Source organism: Uranotaenia lowii, chromosome 3, assembly GCF_029784155.1.
Source record: "Uranotaenia lowii strain MFRU-FL chromosome 3, ASM2978415v1, whole genome shotgun sequence".
Lineage (NCBI taxonomy): Eukaryota > Metazoa > Arthropoda > Insecta > Diptera > Culicidae > Uranotaenia > Uranotaenia lowii.
The window spans coordinates 241,156,856-241,179,551 of NC_073693.1; the positions used below are offsets into that span (position 1 = coordinate 241,156,856).

The 22,696-nt window shown below is 38.1% G+C and overlaps 1 pseudogene; it reads left to right on the forward strand.

Moving 5' to 3' along the window:
• Positions 1-22,696, forward strand: part of LOC129754746 (ubiquitin-conjugating enzyme E2 Q2-like) — a 54,053-nt pseudogene that overhangs the window by 21,836 nt on the left and 9,521 nt on the right.

The following is a 22,696-nucleotide window of genomic DNA, read 5'->3' on the forward strand; positions in this document are numbered from 1 at the left end:
ATTGATTGGACTATTTTTTATATAATCAGTTCGAGCAGAGGTTAAAATAAAAAGATTTCTGGTTCTCAACTGGCGACACGGACAATAAAAGTTTAACTGATTTAGTAGATAAGTAGACTGAACACGCTGATTAATTATGTCGTTCACAAAAGAGATTGCAGCAAATTCTCTTCTAACACTTAATGGTTCAATATTTATTAGTAAACAGCGTGATTCGTAGCTTGGTAGTTGAGTCTGAGACCATCGTAGATTTCGTAAAGCAAATAGAACAAATTGTTTTTGAATGGATTCTAAACGGTTTTTATGAGAAATTTGGAAGGGGGACCACACTACACTGCAGTACTCAAATATGTATCGCACATAAGCTGTGTACAATGTTTTATATATGGGTCTCGAGAATTATAACTAAAACGTTTTATAAAGCCAAGCAATTTGATTTTAGAATTACTGAGTTATAGTGATCTATAAAGGTAAGTTTGTAGTCCAATATAACACCTAGATCTCTTATCTTATTGGTTCTCTCCACAGGCTCATTTCCTAATGTAACTATTTCACATGATGGATATTTTTTCCTTGTAAAAACAATATTTGAACATTTTTTCACGTTGAGCTCAAGAAGACTTTTACTGCACCATTTGTAAAATATATTTATTTCATTTTGAAACACTCTGAAATCTTCTTCGTTATTAACTTTCATATAAAGCTTCATATCGTCTGCATATATAAGCACGTTTAGCTGATTCAGTAGATAAGTAATGTCATCGACGTATAAGGTAAATAATAAGGGACCGAGATAGGAGCCTTGAGGCACACCAGATGTAACGGAGATGCTTTTCGAAAGTGAACCATTGAATTTAAAAATTTGTGTATACGGTTTGTCAAATACGACTCAATCCATTTCAGCAGTTGTGCACTGAATCCGTTTTTATGTAGTTTAGAAATTAACAAAGGGATGTCGATTCTATCAAAAGCTTTACTGAAGTCCGTGTATAGAGCTTGAACGGAATTTCCTTGATCCATGGAGTGGATATTATAAGAAACAAATTCAAATAAATTTGTTGTTGTAAATCGTCCTTTTACAAATCCATGTTGCTTTTCAGTTATGAGTGTTTTCAATTGATTATATATTTTTTCATTCACTATTGCTTCAAAAAGTTTCGGTATGCACGACAAGATTGCTATACCCCGGTAATTTTTAATATCAGACTTTTTCCCCGACTTGAAAATAATTAAAATAGGTACAAGAAAAGATTTTTTCCATACTTGAGGAAAAACACCGGATTTCAACGATGAGTTGAACAGAAGAAACAAGGGCATACTAAGTTCATTTACAAGATTTTTTTTTAAAGTAAGGAGGGATTCCATCAGGCCCGGGTCCTTTGGAGCTATCCAGGGAGCAAATTGATTTGTGTATTTCCCCAAGGGTGATTAATTCTACCACAGTCAATGATGTTGAGTTGGAAAGATAATCGAAAAGCGCAGTATCGCGATCGGCTTCCGCAAAACTAGTGTAAACGCTTTGGAAGAAATTGGCAAACAAATTATTTATTTCATGGGAATTATTACCGTTAGCGCTGTCCAAGTGCATACGAGATGGAAAATTATTACTTTTCAATTTAGAACTTACATACATGAAGAAGTTTCTTGGGTTGGATTTAATGTTTCCCTCTGTTTTCTTATTATATTCTTCGAAGGAGGTATTAATACATATGGCTAGATGGTTGCATGTTTCTTGATATTCTAAACTTTTAGCTAGCGATGGTGTCTTCTTTCAGTTTTTATGCGTTTTCTGCTTTTTATTCCTAAGATGCTTTAGCTCTTTTGAAAACCATGGTGGATTTCTGTTATTATTCGACAGTTTCGTTGTAGCTTTGAAATGATGATTGCCAATTAACTGATTGTAATTTAGTTTTAATCATCGTGTAATTTGCATGGAAAAAGTCAAGGGTCTCCTCATATTCGTATTCTGGTATTCCTTTGTTGTCAGAACATATAGGTAATTGGAAATTCGATTGCTGTATGACAAATCTCATTTTTCCAAATTGGATTAGTAGCCTCCAAAACACAAAAGTCATCAGTCAAATTTGAAAACAGTAAATCGAGATAGCGACTGCAGGCGTTTTTCACATGATTCATTTGATTAAGACATAAGGTAGCAAGATTGTCGGAAAGAAATTGTAATGCTTCATTATCTCCAAAAATCGGTAAAAGGATTACTTCATTATCTTCAACGGGTATAAATTGCAGATTCGATTGATTGAAATCGCCATACAGGTGAATTTTGAATTCGGGTTGGAAGCTTTTGAATAATTCTGTAATGCTCAGTAGAAACTTTTGGAAATAATCTCTACTGGCATATTCCGGAGGAAAGTATATCGATCCAAAAATATGGGTCTCCTTGAAGATTTGAGCTTTTGCCCACACCTACTCAAATTCTTTATGCTTACGGCGCGTTCGTAAATTGATTTTTTTGGGTGATGCATCAGTCGATCGATTTGTTTGGGAGATGTCAAATCACTTTCCATATGCTTTTGCATACGTTTGATTGGAATTTACGAACGCCAGCATCGATAAAAAAAATCACTTCGATAGAAAAAATCAATTTACGAACACGCCGTTAGTTATTTCAATAAGCTGAGAATCAAAAGCAAAGCTTATTGCTACTACCTTACTGCTTGTCTTAATAATATACGATTGAATGTAAGAGTTTTTTTTAAAAATTATTTTAGCATCTGTTTTAGAATTCTAAATCTGATTTTTAATTCGAAATTAGAATTAAAATTGTGCATGAAAAAATTAAATATCACCATATAACTAAATCATGATTCCGAAATTTGAATCTGCATGTAAAATCATCCATCCATGATCTGAATATAAATTGATATTCGAGAATAGCTTAAAATTTGAAGTCAAATAAAACATATGAATTTGTAATCTTTAACAATTTAAGAATATTCTGTAATATCAACCATGACACATTTATAAATCCAAAATAATATTTTTAAAATTAGGTTCAGTGATTGCCAATATCTATATAACATGTCGAATATCATGTTATACCGATGAAATTTCCTTAATGAACTAATTTAAAATCAGAGCCTGAATCACCCTGAACTGTGAAGAAAAAAAATTTTTTTTATCTAAATGAGATTAAGGTTAAATATTTCAAGCATTTTTTACATGTATGAGTATGAACTTGTTTCATGAACTTTATGAACTTGTTGAACTAACTTGAAAATGTTAAAACCTTCATCTTAGTTTCATCTTAGTAAGACAATCTGAAATCTACTTTTAGTTATACTATTGTATCATAAATAAAAATATAAAGTTTTGTATTGAAAAATTTACGACAGAGATTTAATTTATTTTGAAATTTTTCAGATTTAAAATTTGAGTTTTTGATCTGATTCTCGAGCTGTTTCCATTTTTAAATTCCTAACGGTGACAAACTTAACACTAAACATACCGACACTCTGTATATATTTACCTATTTATACCGCCGGGGGTCAAATGACCCCTAACACCTTTTCCGCTAAAACTCTCTTATTTATCATTTTCAGCTACAATCATTGATTTTAAAGTTATTCGACGTCAAAGAAAAAAAATCCGCATTCTTCTAGGGAAAGGCTTTAAGTCAGTAATCAGGAGCTCGACCAAAAATTCACTTAGTGCCTAAAAAAGCTGAAGTTAGAAGCTATATGTTGCACATATGGAAAAAAAATCAAATTTGTTTGAGAACATGACCACAAAAAAATGTAAAAAAGTGGTGTAAAAATTGTACTTTTTAATGAATCAATGAATTTTTTTTTTTCAAATGTGGCTGTTTTTATACATTTTTATCAATTTGCATTTTCTGAGATTTTTCTTACACTTACGTTCTACTTTGCACCGGATTTTGAGTATTTTATTGCAAGATTAGGGTAATACAACTATATGTAAAAGAAAGGCCATTTCATACCGGTTCTTGTCTTTGAACTATATTTGAGTTACGTTACAACTTAAAAAAAAAAATTAATGAAAAAATACTCGCATTTTGAAAATAAAAATAGTCATGAAGAGAAATTTGTGAAAAAACAATTATAATAGGAGTTATAGTCATTTGAAATACAAAAAATGTCATTTGACCCCTTCTAGTGTTAAAGAACATCCTGCCCTAGATGAAAAGCTCAAAGAAAAGAGATTTCAAATGAATTGGCTTATCGAATTTTATTGGTTATTTTTCTAATTCTTCGAAGGGTCGTTATCATATCTAGTTAAGAATGATTGTATTTTGTGACGATTTATAATGTGATCCCTTAGAAAATTTAGTCCCAACCCTTTTTCAAATTGGTTTAATTGTTGAGCTGCGTTTTTTTAAAGATTTTAATCAATTGGCCTAAAGGCAGTGCATTGGCAGGTAATTTTTTTTATTTACAGTCAAACCTGGATAAGCAAAAGAGACTTAATTTTTTTTCTCGCTCAAAGAGGTTTCTCACTTATCCAGGTTCTCTTTTAGAAAAGGTCAGGAACATATGAATGCATTGATGTGATACAGAAAAGCCTGTGTATTTGATCAAAATCCACTGATGTGTTAGAAAGACGCAACAATTCAAAGTTTTCTCGATTTAGCTTCATTAAGGAACAATGGGATATTTCTTTAAAATTACTCTCAATGACTATTTCTTTATTGTTTTTTGGTAACTCAATGCCATTTTGGTACCAAAACTTCAGTACCAAAATTGGATTTTCTCTAATTTGCTAAATCTATTCAGGAAAAGGATTCTAGCTTATAAAAGTTTAACATGTGTATCTTATCTGTATTGGCGTTGAAAATGACAACGCTGCCTCGCTAACACCGACTCTCGGAACAAGGTGACTAGATTCCCGAGACGGTAAGGTGAATAAGGGCCAGTAAAAGGGGTGTCCCACATCAAATTGTATCACAGAAAAAAACGATGTAAATAATCACCTAGTTGACCGATTCTATTCAAACTTTTGGTATATGTTCTTCATTCCAAGTCGTTTCCCTATTGGTACATTATACCAAATTTTACTCAAAATATGTTGTAAATACATCGGAATGCAGCTTCTGCTATAAAGAAAAACCCAATTTTTCCTTTTCACCTCAAAATTAATCTCATTTGAAGTATTTTTTAGATGGGTATAAGTTCCGGTGCGTTGGGAGAATGCAGGTTCTTGATTAAAAGTGTGACTGCTTTAAGGCATCTTTAAAATACAGACCCCGTTCGTTTTTGGTAACACGCCCGTAAATTTTGTGTTGACAAAATCGAACGGTTTTTTTTTTGTCACTTTTTTATTTTTTATTTCAAATGAATCAAAATTATTGCAAAACGTTATATTAGCATAACATTTTTAATATGCCTCGATAATATAAGTTTAAAAAATTGTCTTTTTTGAATGTTGTCAAAATCGAACGGGATCTGTAGTCGAACGAATGATAAGAGGTCAAAATGGTGCAGAAGTTGGCCATGAAAATCCAGCTGCAAAGAGCTATATATGTAGAATTCGGTAAATTGGTAAATTCAGAAAAAAAAACACTGTAAACAATGCTCTTCCAGCTCCAGCTAACTTTATGCAAAATTTTAAGAAAAAAAACTTAAAGAGTGATTTTCTAAAGCGTTTGCAAAGTGATGCAATTTTATGTTGGACACCCTTTATTTGAGTAATCAAAAGTGTTGAGCGTAGGGAAGAGTTTTATTATTAAAATATGTCTATAACATTTGAGGCCCTAGGAGCCAAAGGGGTATAAGTGCATAAAAGCTAATTTCGAGAAAACACGCTTTTAAATTGTTGTGTTTTGCCATTTTCCATATATTTTTCGAGATTTTGTATTTTTCTTTCAAATGTAAAAGTATGTTAAAAAATTTCTTAAAATACGAAATATGAAGAATCGTTTGGTATCATTTACTCAAAATCGACCATTTTGTCACTTATACCCCTTTGGTTATGAGGGTCTCATTTGACTTGTGCTTCTAAGAATAGCACATTTGCGGTGAAAAACCGAAAATTCTCGTATTAGGCCCTTTCAGAGGAAAAAAGCTGCGGGTGACCACACTCTCTTCTATCTCCTTAGTAGGATACTACATATTTTTATAACTTTTCTACATCTGGTCAGTTTCTTTCTATCTCCTGTGAGTTGACTGTGCGTTCGAAAATTGATTTATCAAAAACAAAAAATAAAAGTATCCGCCAAAAACAAATGGTTTCTGAAAAAGTTTAATAATATGTTTTTTTCTCTCTCTTTTATTCCAGGAAACCTACCCCTCCACCCCTCCAGTCTGGTTCGCGGAAAGCGAGGAAACTAGTATAACCAACGCCGTACAAATACTTACAAATACCCGTGGCCACGATAATCACGTTATAAATCAGGTAAGATTTTCTCTCTTCGTGGTATTATACTGTGTTTTTTTTTGTTTATTGCGCCCTCTATTGGTACGAGTTTTTCCCCAGCATCATCTGACCATGGATGGCGGGTTTTGTTATTTCTCCGTTCTCCGGTCTCCCCATTTTTCAATAACCATTTTCTTCTGCAGCACCTCTTTTTTTGTGCGACGCCGTTGCCTCCACCAACTCCAGTACACCGGAGATTAAGAAATAAAAACAACATCAGCTGCTGAAGGGGGAAACTCCCCTCCTTCTCTGATTGCGGATTGTGTACTGTTTCGTGCTGCTCTAATTGTGGCTCCTACCCAATTGAGCGCAAGACTAAGCTCAGCGTTCAGTACCGTTCTATTTGAATCTTGAATAACTTTTTCCCATCTCATTGAGGCTCTAGATATGGATAACATTAAGAGAGAGGAAAACATAACGTACATTGAGCAATAGCCATTGATATGTTTGCATGTTTAGACTGATAATGAAGAAGTTTGAAAGATTGTTTTTGTGAAAAAAATCAAAATCGCGATCGATTTCAAAGAGGTTGAGTTATTTTTGGGAGAATAAAGCGTTCAGATGGGCTATTATTGCTTTATTTTTTTTATCAAACACTTCCGTTGTTGTTTTTTCCGCGTGTTTCACCTTGGAAATCGTTTATTTCGAATGAAATGCGGTATCCAGTCAGTAATGGTGCGATATCCGTGTACGTATGGAACGAATGAAACGAGGAACCTTACCTGTACATTGGGTATAGGGAAAAGCGGTGAAAATTATTGTGTTGTTTCGGTTTTTCACTGCTGCTGCCCATTGCATAACGCTACGCTTCCAAACGAAAGTAAACATTTTTAATGATGAGACAACCACCGTATATCGAATGGTGGCGCCAGGCGCCTTTAAACACCCTAGTGGATGGGCTTGATTGAATTGCGATGTGTGAAATTGCCCTAGTGGCTCCTCTGGCGTCGTTTAATATTGTGCCATTCAAATTAGGTTTGAAATGAGTATTTCTCTCTGTGAGAATATATGAAGCTGTCGCACTTTTGTTTCAATAATCTTTCTTCTATTTGAACGAATTTGTTTACGTTACTTGGGAATTGTTGGTTGGTTCGAGGACTTGCCTATTCAATAACCTGTGCAGTTTTGTTTATATGTATTTTATCTATCAACTCTCTAGTAAATATTGGCACTAGACCATTAAAAAATCATCTCTCTCAACCTTCATTACTCAGCCCATTTTTTTAGTAAAACTTAAGTGACTAACATAACTTATGCTATGCTTTGGTCGCATGCAGACTGAGTCAGGGGGCTTCGTACGCGTCTGTTCTCCATGTCAGGGGTGGCGTGCGGAGTGCAACAACGTCCTGGTGGTGTTCGGGACCCAAAACAGCAACATCACGACGGTCCTCCTGCGAGATAGTGGGGTTAGCTGCGGGCCTTGCGAGCCTGTGACTACAAAAAACATAAGCAACGAACAACGAACAACAAATTTCGGATGGAAATCGGCAAAGACCCACGCGACGAAAAGGGACTAGCGATTGGAAACTTGGAACATGCCGATCTCTAAATTTTAAGGGCAGTACCCACGTGCTCTCCAACGAATTGAAGAGCCGCAAATTCGACATCGTAGCGCTGCAGGAGGTATGCTGGAAGGGCTCCACGGTACGAACGTACCCAGATGGTCGTGCCATCTACCAGAGCTGCGGCAACACACACGAGCTTGGAACAGGGTCGGTTCTTCAACATCAGCATCATCAACGTGCACAGCCCTCACCTCGGAAGTACCGGTGACGACAAAGACGAATTCTACGCGCAGCTGGAGCGTAAATACGACCGTTGCCCAAAACATGATATCAAGATCGTCATCGGGGATTTCAATGCTCAGGTCGGCCAGGAGGAGGAATTCAAACCGACAATTGGAAGGTTCAGTGCGCACCAGCTGACCAACGAAAACGGCCTCAGACTTATTGATTTCGCCGCCTCGAACGAATGGCCGTACGTAGTACCTTTTTTCAGCACCGCCTCCCACACAAGTACACCTGGAGATCACCGTACCAAACTCAATCACAGATCGACCACGTTTTGATCGACAGCCGGCACTTCTCGGACATCATCGACGTCAGATCCTGTCGGGGTGCCAACATCGAGTCGGACCATTATCTGGTGATGGTAAAGATGCGCCCAAAACTCTCCGTAGTAAACCTGAGGTCGCGGCAGACTACGCGCAATCGGTCGAAGCAGCGCTGCCGGCAGAGGGCGAGCTTGACGAAGCCCCTCTCGAGGACTGTTGGGATACCATCAAAACAGCCATCAACAGTGCTGCGGAGAACGTCATCGGTTATGTGGAGCGATCTCGACGGAACGACTGGTTCGACGAGGAGTGTAGGAGGGTGATGGATTAAGAGAGAATGCCGCGCGGGCGGCAGTAGTGCAAAGAGGCACCCGTCGAAATGTGGAAAATCACCGACAGCGGAAGAGGCAGCGAGTCCGACTTTTCCAGGAGAAAAAGCGCCGCCTGGAGGAGGAGGAGCTCGAGGAGCTGGAGCAGCTGCATCGTTCCCAAGAAACACGAAAGTTCTATCAGAAACTCAACGCATCCCGCAAAGGCTTCGTGCCGCAAGCCGAAATGTGCCGGGATAAGGACGGGGGTATCCTGACGGACAATCGTGAGGTGATCAAAAGGTGGAAGCAGCACTTCGATGAACACCTGAATGGCGCACATGCTGGAGATCAAGACGGTGGGGGAAGGTACATCGCCGGCGTAGCCAACGACGAAGAGGAGCCACTCCCAACGATGAGTGAAGTTAAGGAAGCCATTCGCCAGCTGAATAGAAACAAGTCGGCTGGGAAGGATGGCATCGCAGCTGAACTCATCAAAATGGGCCCGGACAGGTTGGCCGATTGCCTACATCGGTTGATAGTCCGGATCTGGGACATAGAACAGCTACCGGAGGAGTGGAAGGATGGGGTAATATGCCCCATCTACAAGAAGGGCGACAAATTAGACTGTGAGAACTACCGAGCGATCACTGTCCTCAATGCCGCCTATAAAGTGTTGTCCCGAATCCTACTCCGCCGCCTAACGCCACAAGCAAACAGATTCGTGGGAAGTCATCAGGCCGGCTTCATGGAGGGACGGTCAACGACGGACCAGATATTCACATTACGGCAAATCCTCCAAAAATGGCGGGAACACCAAGTCTCTACGCACCATCTATTCATCGACTTCAAAGCCGCATACGACACGATCGACCGTAACGAGCTATGGAAAATCATGGACGAGAACGGCTTTTCCAGGAAGCAGATCAGACTGATCAAGGCGACGATGGATGGAACGCAGTGCTGTGTGCGGATCTCGGGTGAATTGTCGAGTTCATTCGAATCGCGCAGGGGGCTTCGACAAGGTGATGGTCTATCCTGCATGATGTTCAACGTGGCGCTAGAAGGTGTTATTCGACGAGCGGTGGGCGAAATGCGGGGCACGATTTTCAACAGATCCAGTCAACTTATCTGCTTTGCCGATGACATTGACATAGTCGGCAGATCATCTGCGGCGGTGGAGGAGATCTACCGCAAACTGAAACGCGAAGCAGGAAGGATTGGGTTGATGATTAATACGTCCAAGACGAAGTACATGCTGGCGTGCGGATCCGAGGCCGACCGAACCCGCTTTTCCAGTAATAACAAGGTCACGATCGACGGCGACGAGCTGGAGATAGTCGAAGACTTTGTCTAACTCGGCTCACTGGTGACCGCAGACAATGACACTAGCCGTGAGATCCGGAGGCGAATTATCAGCGGAAGTCGTGTCTACTATGGACTCCACAAGCAACTGCGGTCGAGAAGACTTAGCCCTCACACGAAGTGTAACCTGTATACGACGCTCATTAGACCGGTTGTTCTCTACGGGCACGAGACATGGATATTGCTCGAGGAGGGCCTGCGTACACTCGGAGTATTCGAGCGACACGTATTAAGAACCATCTTTGGCGGCGTACAGGAGAACGAAGTGTGGAGGCGAACCCAGTATATAGAAGGTGGTGAAAGCTGGCCAGATACGCTGGGCGGGACATGTTGCGAGAATGCCGGACGACTGTCCTGCAAAACAGATGTTTGCTACGAATCCGGTAGACGAGCAGGGGCGTAACGAGCGAGGCCAAGTGGAGCGTGATCTGACGAACGTGCGGTGTCCGAGAAATTGGGGAACGGTTGCCATGGACCGAGTGAATTTTAGGAATTATGTTCGTCAAGTTATGTCGTGAGACGGAATACTATGTAAATAAATAAATTCTCGCCCGTTGAGCTCGTCGTCTGGCTTTTAGGCAGCAAGTACGAAGCTCAGCAATTTCTGAGGTCCACCAGTAAGCTGGTCGTCGCCACCACTTCAGTGTATTCCTTCTGGGCATGGTCATGTCGAAAACCGCTACCATCATTTTCGTTAGCTGCTCAGCATTATGGACTTGCGATGCATCCTGCATGTTTAAAGTCTGTTTCACATGGAATCTGGTCGGATAAAATAGATCATTTCTCCGCAAAGAAATAACGTACAACAAAAGTAAAAATGTCATTTTGTAGGGTTTTTATTGCACTTGAAGGAAAAAATACATAAAAATCATTCGTCAGCTTTTCGGATGAATTTTAGACCTTTTTTTTGTAATACCACCCATCATTTTCTGCACAGTACTGCTGGTAACCTCATTCGCCATCTTGTTCCACCACTTTCCCATTTGAGCGGGCTTTTCCATGGTTCTGCCACAGTTCTTAAGTTTGCCCTTAACTACTGCCTAATATTTCTCGATGGGACGAAAATCTGGACAGTTTGGTGGATTGATACTTTTTTCAACAAAATCGATCATGTTCTCCTTATACCACTTAACAACATCCCGGCTGTAGTGGCAGCTTGCCAAGTCCGGCCAGAACTTCACCGGACCTTTGTGGGACCGAATGAATGGCAAAACCCTCTTCTGGAGACATTCTTCTTTGTAAACATTTCCATTCATTGTGTCCCCAGTGTTCCCACAACTACAGATCCCTTGCCAAATCATCAACTTACGGGCAAATTTATCTGCGAAAACAAACTTGAATCTACCCGCAGGTAAAATTTGTCACCGGGTATTTGTCCAAAATCCATTTTGACGTAATTTTCGTCATCCATCAAAATGCATCCGTTGTACTTGGTCAACACTTTCTCGTACAACTTCCTTGCCCTGGTTTTGGCGACCGCAAGCCTTCTCGCAAACAAATTCGTCGAGCTGTACTGTGGTTCGTCTTGAACTTTTTCGCCAAATCACGCAAGAAGATTCCAGGATTATTGTGAACTGATCGAATTACCTTTGCTCGCAGCTTCCGGTCATATGTTCCACTTTTACGCCTGGTTTGTTTTGCTCGATCCACCGTAAGGGTCTCCCGGTAACGTTGCTGCACCGAATTTACAGTCGATTTTGGATATTTCAGGAATTTCGCGATCTTTACCCCTGACCACGTCGGTTTCTCTACGTGACTTTCGCGTTCCATCGTCGATAACTTTTGACTGACTACTTCAATCTTGATGAAATTTTCACCACTAAGTAAACAAACCATCCGGATCAAAACACTGTCAATAGATTCGCAATGTGACAACTAGGGGCGCTGCAGTAAATGAAAAGATGCGACCAGATTCTATGTGAAACAGACTTTATAGCTTCGGTGCACAGTTCCTTATCGAAAACTTTGGTCTTCCATCTCCGCTCATGGACTGGCAGTTGCCTTACTGCCACCGGATTTCGGTCTCCTACGCTATAACGTATCGCCTGGTGATCGCTGTGAGTATAATCGTCACACACTCTCCATTTCATGTCAGTTTTCAATTATGGGCTCGCAAAGATTATATCTATCACTGACGTTCGCTGACGTCCACTGAAATTTTTATACCCTTATTAGGTCAACAGCTGAATGATCGCCACTTTTGCCATAATTTTTCATTTAGAAGATTTCTTTACCGAGAAATCTGAATTACAATTGCACATCCACACAAATGACTCTAATTTTCCTTTTTTTTCCTTCGCCAACAGGTTGATATACTATTACGAGAATTATGCCGGCTTCACACAGTCCCGCTGCCGCCGGATCTGGACAATCTGGCGATACCGTTCCAGCATCACCCACCCGGCACACCTTCCCCGCTGCAGCTAGCATACCTGCAAGGAAGTGGAGGCGGCGGCGGAGGCCATCATCATCTGCAGCACCTGCAACAGCACCAACAGCAGCAAGCCCAGCAACAGCAGCAGATAGACGAAATAGATTCAGACTGTGATGACATCGAGGATGTGGTGGGCGAAAGCGATCAGGACAGCGAAGGCGAGGAGGATCTTCCGCTGGAAATGGATGACGGACGGAGTACAGCCAAGGTAAGGAAGCGCCCCCCGCGCCATACATACGTCAGTAATTATTGTCACATCATTTGGCCTCCTTTAGAAGCCTTTCGGGGTGTGAAATTGACACACTTTGTTGGTTGGGTGCCTTATCGTGGTGGCGTGGTGACCTATTTCCACTGCTTTGTTGGAACCTCGTTTTTTTCTCTGCCTTCGTTCGCCAACATTGCTTATGCGCTATGCATGCATGAGCTGTTTTATTGTAGGCTTTGCGAATTTGTTTCGAGCTCCATACACGAATCAATTGTTTGTCAAATGAGGAGCCCGTTTATCAGCAATGTTTTCGACGAGAGATTCTACCCTCGATTCTGCTCGTGCTCTTTTGCAAAATACTTTAAAATCGTGGTCTTATGTTTGACAAACCACGTGGGCACTTGAACGCCCATACCCCATAGAAATCGTAACGAAATTCACATCGGTATCGTTTTTTTTGCACTCATTCATTGCTCGATATTTTTCGCATGATTGTACTGCTGGCTGACCTGAGGAGAAGGCCATCGCCACCGACCATTGGATGGCTAAGTGCATCTACTACCTTGTGCATGTGTTGTTGTCCCAGGAAAGTCATAAGTTAAACAATAGTTCTTGGCACATTTAGATGCCGGCAGCAGTAAAAGTGGTGGCACTGTTTACAAAGTGGTTTGGCGCACGATGCTGGTCCCACAAATTGCAGAAGGAGCTCCTAGGAGTATTTACGTGGCACCACAGACTCGTAAATTGATAACTATATTTAATTTTTCTTCGATAACAGAATTTTCTTTGACTTAGGACAAACTCTTGAAAAAATAGGGTAAGGATAAGTATTGAACAAATGATTTATACTGAGTGTTGGATGCAAAATATTTTGGTATGTGTTCAACAATGGAAATCTTATTAGCTAAATTTAAAATTGGAGCTAATAAGACTCCAAGATTACGCATATCCATAATTTGAACTTATTGTTACTTTTCTGCCGTTGAACGCACATGTTACAATTTAATTAGAATTTTTTTGATTTGGTGTTTACTCGATTTTTTTCATTTTCATTTTTAAAGTCTTAGATATTATAAAAATTTAGAGTTTGAATCAAACATAATAAACATACAACGGCAGTTTACTATCTGATAATGCTTTTTCCCCAAATTATACAGATCTCAAACCTGCTTAGTAAGAGTGAGGTGCTTTTTTGCAGAAATTGTATAAATTTGTAAGAAAATTTGTTTAGCTTCGTTTTAACTTCGGTACCCAAGTAACAATTTAAGCTTTATTATGGTAAGCAAAATTTCGTTTGGGCTATAGCATTAATCTTCATAAAAAGCTAAAGCGCATTCTATAACATCACCTGGACTCTAATAAAGCCAGAATCAGGCTATTTGGCCCTACCCTAGAAACGTCATCAAGACATATCATTGTTGGTCATCAATGTTGGTCACCGAAGCTTTTTTAAAAGCTATTATTAAACATGTTAGAAATTTTTGTTTTTTTCGATTCTGTGAGTTCTCGGAGTTTTTTTTCCAGCAACCATAATGGTTGATGAATGATGATTACATTATTCAGATATGATCTGGTAAAATTAATAGCCAAAATACCAATGTTTTAACCATATTATGAGCCTCGTTTGTACTGCTAGTGAAGATTTTAGGTAAAATGTGTATGAAATAGTATCTTAAAATAAATGCGCCTCGTCAAATCTGATGGTCAATCATGATGGAATTGATGGAAAAAGGCCTGAAAAAATATTTTCCAATGCTTGCATTGTGAATCCATCAACATGGCGTCATTTTGTGCCCTTCGATTTTGCAACCAACCTGGCGTTAGTCAATTCGATTTTACGTTTCTCTCGCAAGCCAACCAATTACACGCTTAGGATGAGTTCCTCATTTTTGAGTTGTTTATCATTAGTACAGTAAATGAGGACAGATTTTTTGAATGAAAAGGGATTGGTTGTGAATGACCCGTGTAATAAATCATGAGTTGAAGTCAAATTTCGTTGTCTTGAGATCCAAGATGGCGGCTTCCGCTGAACTTTAAAATGTTGTAAATGACTTGAAATCGCATGAAACCCCAACAAAATGGGTATCGGGTGAAAGGGCTAAACGAGTAGAAGTCGAATTTTGCTATCATACGCCATCTTGAAAACCAAGGCGGCATTCGCTCAACTTTTATTGCTTTAATGCTGACAAAAGGTCGCATTAAACCACCACTATACGGGTATTGAGTGAAAAGGCTAAACTAGAAGGTGTCGATTTGTTTTCTTTCCGACTCCATCTTGAAATCCAAGATGGCAGCTTCCACTGAACTTTAAAATGCTGTTAATCACTGAAAATCGCATGAAACTACCACAATATGGATATTGGGTGAAAGGACCAAACGAGTAGAAGTCGAAATTTACTGTCAAACGCCATCTTGAAACCCAATATGGCGACTTCCCCTAAACTTAAAAATGATTTTAATCACTGAAAACCGCATGAAATTACCACATTATGGATATTGAGTAAAACGACTCAACTAGAAGAAGTCGAATTTCGCTATCTGACGCCATCATCAATCCAAGATGGTGGCTTTTGCTATTCTTTTCAAAGCTGTAAATAACTGAAAATCTCATGATACATCCACAATACTGGGTATTGGGTGAAAGGGCTACACAAATAAAAGTCGAAAATCGTTGTCCGATGCCATCATGAAAGCCAAGATGGCGGCTGCCGCTCAACTTTGAAATACTATAAATGACTGATAATTGCATAAAACCCCCACAATATGGGTATTACTTCAAAGCGATCAACGAGTAGAAGTCAAATTTGACTATCTGACGCCATCTTAAATGCGAAGATTGCGGTTTCCGCTGAACTTTAAAATGCTGTAGATGACTTCAAATCTTCACAATATTGGTATTGGGTAAAGGAGTGGAACCAAGAGAAGACAAATTTCGCTACCAAACTTCATCTTGAAATACAATATGGCGGCTTCCGCTTAGCTGTTAAATACTGTTAATCGCTAAAAATCGCATGAAACGCCCACAATATTTTTATTGGGATCAAGGGCGAAACCAGTAGAAGTTGAATTCCTCTTTTTTACTTTATCTTGAAATTCAAGATGGCGGCTTCCGCTGAACTGTGAATGATTAAAAATCGCTCGAAAGCTTTACAATAATGGTATTAAGTGAAAGGGCTAAACAAGAAGAACCAGAAGCCTTTTGTTTGGCAACACGCCCAAACTTTTTGTGATGCCAAAATCGAACGATTTTTCTCTCAACTTTTTTTTCACTTAATACTACATTAAAACTACTACTTTTAAGACAATTTCCGATCATTTCAAATCACTTTTATTATTTTTTATTATGTTTCTAATGCATTTAGCACTTTTCTTGTTTCGTTTATAGTTTTTTTTTGCCATTTATGTCATTCTATTATTCCTATCATGCAATTATGTCTAAATTGTATTGGTCTTATTCTAGCGAAAACTATAAGGTTTTGTTGTTTCTGTTAACCGTTTGGTTTAGGCACATGTGCCAAAATCGAATGTTGCCAAAAACGAACGGGGTCTGTATTGTGGTGGTTTTTGTGGGATTTTCAGTCACTTACAGCATTTCAGAGAGTCGCGAAAAGAGATATTTGACTTCTATCGTTTAGCCTTAGCACCCAATACAATATATTTGGGAGTTTCATGCTATTTTCATTCATTTACAGTATTTTTAAGTTCAGCTGAAGCCACCATCCTGGATTTCACGATAGCGTCAGAACGCAAAAATAAACTTCTTATAGCTTATCCCAATTGACAAATACCCATATTTTGGAGGTTTCATGCGATATGCAATGATTTAGAGCATGGGTGGCCAAATCATGGCCCGCGACCAATTTTTTGTGGCCCGCGAAGCTCTTTTTGGAAAAGTGATAGTCTAAAAATTTGACATTTTTCTTGGTCTGCGTATATCAGTTGGATAAATATATCTGAATCTAAACTAACAATATTCAGAGATCTGAAAATCTCCTTGAAGTGATATAAGCCAAAGGGATAAAAGTGTTTAAAAACTAATTTCGAGTAAACATGCTTTTAAATTATTGTGTTTTGCCATTTTCCATTTATTTTTCGAACAGTTGTAATTTTCTTTCGAGCGTACAAGTATGAGGATATAATTACAAAATCTGAAAAATTCATCAAATTTAATTTCAATCATCGAGAATCGTTTGGCATTATTTACTCAAAATCGATGATTTTTACACTTACATATACGTCTTTAGCTCTGAGGGTCTCATACAATTTTACCAAAAAGTGTACCGTCGCTGAAATTACGGTTTTTAAGTTATCAAAATTTTACGGTATTTGACACATTATCTGTGAATCCCATAACAATTTTTTCAATGTTTTCCGATTTGGATTTGGTGACTACATATCATTGGTTTAAAGAGAGCATTCAAGCGGACTCTAGTCTTAAAATTGAAGAGTTTGAATAGCCTCAGAAGAATACTAAAATCGTTTCAAAATCATTTTAAATTCGCAAAAAAAATCACCGAATTTTATCAAAATCATAATTAAAACATTAATTTTACATAAACTTCAACCATTCGTAACTTGAATTCTATTTCAACAACTTCGTTTATCTATCCAAATTTAAAAACTTTTTCAAATATTGTAAAATATCGAAAGTTTGATGTGAACATTTTTCCCAGCAGTTATTTTTTGCTAAGCTTTATGAAAATTAAACCAACTCCAAATATATTTTAATTGGCATCGTGCTTTGTATTTAAATACAAGTACAACAATAATGAAAAACTAAACAGAATTTACAGTTTGGTAGTAGAATTCAACTAGAATCGGTTTTGTACTGACAAACCTCTCAGAAGAACGATTTTTCCCCAAATTTTAAACTTACTAAAAGTGCAATGATTATCAAAGAATCAAATTCGTATTCATCCTGTTTATAAAAGGCTTTTCCTATACACTTGTCAAATGGAGGTGCTGGAAATTTTTAAAATAGTTGGATTAAGAAGATGTGAGTTCCGTACTTTGAAATATCAATATTATTTATGATATAACTAGAGTTCGTTGAAAAAGTATTCTTCTCATTGTCAAAAGCATATGACGTTATTTTATTTCAACAATTACAATCTGCAGGTTTTTTTTTAATTTGCCTATAAAGTTTTTCCGAAAAGAACGGTAAACTTGGAAACTTTGAAAAATGGGTGGTCATTATTTAATACTTAGATACCATGAAATTGACTTAATATTCATTGTAGTCAAACTATTTGACATTTTGGGGATGAATAAACCAAGTAAGTTTAAATTGCCTTGAAAAGATTGATCTACATAAGTTGGAAGGGATAAATAATTTCGTATTTAATAATATTCCTACTATTTTTAAAATGGAGCAATATTTGTAAAAATAAGCTAGTAACAAAAATGACTCATTAAGATGGAACTATACTAAGGTTGCCAGAATTTTTTCAATCCTTATCCAGGCCAGACAGATCCGGGCTATTTTATCTTAAAACCTGGCATAATCCGGGCATTTGATTTCAAAATTGTCTATCAAAAATCCGGGCATATTTGGTAAATACCCAAGAACTACTAAAAAAAATAAAAATTGAAAAAAAAGCCTCTAAAACTTAAGAACAGATTTTAAATTGTATTTTAGGCTTCCACAAAACCTTTCCTGATTATTTTTAAAGAACTTGCTAAAAAAAATCGCGTTTAAGACGCATAATAAAAAAATAAAAATTGTTTTTTGTTCGATTCGGCAAAAAAGAGGAGAAAATTCGGGCAACATCCGAGCATTTTTTAATGAAATCCGGGCAATCAACCGGACCGGACTTTTCCCAAATTTTGTATTAAATATTTGGGAAAACCCGGATAAAATCGGGTAATCTGGCAAGCTTTATCTATACTTGATGTAACCCAGGCAAATGTTTTCTATAGTATTTTAAAATTCTTAAATTATTCGTTTTCTTCGAATATTTCAGATCAATTTGTTTTTTTTGGCCCGCCAGCCAATCTCATTTTTGAAATTTGGCCCGTCTGTTGAAAATGGTGGCCACCCATGATTTAGAGCATTTTTAAAGTTTATCGAAAGTTGCCATCTTGGATTTCAAGATGGCGTCAGATAGCGAAATTCAACTTCTACCGTTTGATCTCTTTCAACTAATACCCCTATTATATGGGTTTTATGCGATTTTCAGTCATTTACAGTATTTTCAAGTTGAGTGGTAACCGCCATCTTGGATTTAAGATGGCGACGGGCAACGAAACTTGACTTCTACTCGTTTATCACTTTCACCTAATAACCATATTGTGAAGATTTCACGATATTTTCAGTAATTTACAGCTTTGAAAATAAAACCGGAAGCCGCCATCTTGAATTAATTTTTCCTACTATTTGGGCCCTTTCACTCAATACTCATATTGTAAAGATATTCATACCACTTTCGGGGATTTCAAGTTTTCAAAGATGTTTATGTATTTTTTTAATTTTAACTCAAAACCAACACGCATCACTTATAAAAAATGTGTAAAAATGGGAGTTCCAATTCAAATATGTGCTATCTAACCTGAGCGTGTCCTATTTTGACATCTTGATCGAGAACTGTCACTAAGTTTTATGGCGGTTCATAACTCTTTCAAAATAACTAAAACAGTTTGTTTAATAAAAGTTTTATTAGCGTTTTCAAAACCATCTGAAAACATATGGTCGAAAAAAGAATATAAGCATTCTGTATGACCATAATTAAACCGTCATAAAACAAAAAAATGCCACAATTAAACCATAATAAAACTTCCTAATGCTAGTTGCCTTAATCTGTGTTACTTGGGTAGCTACCTTTATTTTAAATCCCAACAACTCATAGCGAAATTGTTTCCTGGAAATGCAATTTTTTTTAAAGATTAGAATAACAAATAATGTATTTTCAAGGTTTTATTTTAGAGAAAAACTTTTTGTATCTACTTAAATAAGCAAATAAGAACCTAATTCTTTTCAACCACATAATATTTAGAAATGAAGTTAACAGATTATATTTGCGGTTAAAATTTGATTCATTTTCTGCCCTTGTAAACTCGATTAAAATTTAAAATTTTAGTTAAAAACTTTGATAATTTATTCAGTCTGTGAAGTCTCAATCGGCGAGACGGTGTATGTCTCTAATTTACAATACGATAACCAATAAAATAAAATATATTTACAGCTTAATTTTCGCTTGAAGATAAAGTACAAGTTCTAAGCAGTAAAAATTCACAAACAATTATTTTATAATTAGAATATTTAAAAAAAATAAAATATATATTTTTCAAAGAACAAAATCTTAAAGATAAATCCAAATTAAATTTCATATTTTTGGTTTCTGCTGGTTTCAGTTTCCAAACTGACCTTGATTAAATATAGCTTATAAACTTTGAATCTAGAATTAAAACTATGAAACTGCGATCTCCTGCAATTTGAACCATAAATAAAATTCTCACATTGATATGTTTATCTTGATTGTATACCGATTGGCATAAAGTCATTTGGCATAACGCCGTTTGGCATAAAAGTCGTTTGGCATAATGCCGTTTGGCATAATGACCGTTTGGCATAACGGCCGTTTGGCATAATGGTCGTTTGGCATAATATAATGCATTTTCTGTGGGCATGTGGCATGCGAACCGAACAAGGGGATTATTGCCTCTAGTTGGATAAACATAGAAACACGAGGCCTGAATAAAACTGGAAAAACGGGACTGTTCTAAAATTATGGATAAAAACTTCGAGGAAGCCTCCTCACGCTTCGCTTTCGGACTAAAATGATGCATGGTCTTTACGCTTCGCGTTGCGGACCGGGGAGGATTGTCCCTAGCTTTGGGTAAACCTAGAAACTCGGTAAAGTGAAAAAAAAACTAATTTTTTCTCTGGGGGCCCCTATGATTCGATTTACAAAACATTTCAAACGTGTAAAAGAACTGAAGATTAGTTCACTATACAGTAAGGTTTTTTTTTACACTGATATACGTACCGCGTAAAAAAAACCGTGTAAAAAAAAAACCGTGTTAATTCCCGAAAACCGTGTAAAAAAAACCGTGCTAATTCCCGAAAACCGTGTAAAAAAAACCGTGTTAATTCCCGAAAACCGTGTAAAAAAAGACCAATCGAATTCTGCAGCTCTGAAGTTCTGGCACTTAAGACCTGAGACCTGAGATTTGAGACTTGAGACCTGGACTTGAGAATGTAGACTAGAGACATGAGACCTGAGACCTAAGTCCACATTAGACCTGAGACCTGAGACTAGAAACCTAAGACATAAAACACGAGACCTGACACCTGAGACATGGGACATGAGACCTGAGACATGAGACTTGAGATTTAAGACATGACACCTGAGACCTGAGACATGAGACATGAGACATGAGACATGAGGCATGAGACATGAGGCATGAGATATGAGACCTGAGACCTGAGACATGAGACATAAGACATGAGACATAAGACATGAGACTTGAGGTATGAGACAAGAGCCATGAAAGATGAGACCTGAGACATGAGACTTTAGACTTGAGACAAGCTACTAGTGTTTTTACCGCGAAAAATTAGATTAGCTCCGATTTCAACTGGCGACCCCTCTAGTGAAAGGGTTTGACTTGTAGGTAACGAAAAATAGTGTCGCGAAATCGCTAGTACAAGCTACTAGTGTTAGCATCGCGGAAAATTAGTTTAGCTCCGATTTCAACTTTCGACCGGTCAAGTGAAAGGGTTTGATTTGTAGGTAACGAAAAATAGTGTCGCGACTTCGCTAGTACAAGCTACTAGGATTAGTACCGCGAGAAATTAGCTTAGCTCCGATTTAGACATGCGACCCCTCTAGTGAAAGGGTTTGACTTCTAGGTGACGAAAAATAGTGTCGCGTGTTCGCTAGTACAAGTTACTAGTGTTAGTACCGCGAGATATTAGTTTAGCTCCGATTTCAACTTGCAACCCCTCTAGTGAAAGGGTTTGACTTCTAGGTGACGACAAATAGTGTCGCGACTTCGCTAGTACAAGCTACTAGGATTAGTACCGCGAGAAATTAGTTAAGCTCCGATTTCAACTTGCAACCCCTCTAGTGAAAGGGTTTGACTTCTAGGTAACGAAAAATAGTGTCGCGAAATCGCTAGTACAAGCTACTAGTGTTAGTATCGCGGAAAATTAGTTTAGCTCCGATTTCAACTTTCGACCGGTCAAGTGAAAGGGTTTGACTTCTAGGTGACGAAAAATAGTGTCGCGTGTTCGCTAGTACAAGCTACTAGGATTAGTACCGCGAGAAATTAGTTAAGCTCCGACTTCAACTTGTGACCCCTCTAGTGAAAGGGTTTGACTTGTAGGTGACGAAAAATAGTGTCGCGTGTTCGCTAGTACAAGCTACTATTGTTAGTACCGCGAGAAATTAGTTTAGCTCCGATTTCAATTTTCGACCGGTCGAATGAAAGGGTTTGACTTCTAGGTGACGAAAAATAGTGTCGCGTGTTCGCTAGTACAAGCTACTAGGATTAGTACCGCGAGAAATTAGTTAAGCTCCGACTTCAACTTGTGACCCCTCTAGTGAAAGGGTTTGACTTGTAGGTAACGAAAAATAGTGTTGCGTGTTCGCTAGTACAAGCTTCTAGTGTTAGTACCGCGAGAAATTAGTTAAGCTCTGATTTCAACTTGCGACCCCTCTAGTGAAAGGGTTTCACTTGTGGGTGACGAAAAATAGTGTCAAACCCTTTCACTTGAACGGTTGAAAGTTGAAATCGGAGCTAAACTAATTTCTCGCGGTACTAACACTAGTAGCTTGTACTAGCGAAGTCGAGACACTATTTTTCGTGACCTACAAGTCAAACCCTTTCACTAGAGGGGTCGCAAGTTGAAATCGGAGCTAAACTAATTTCTCGCGGTACTAATCCTAGTAGCTTGTACTAGCGAACACGCGACACTATTTTTCGTCACCTAGAAGTCA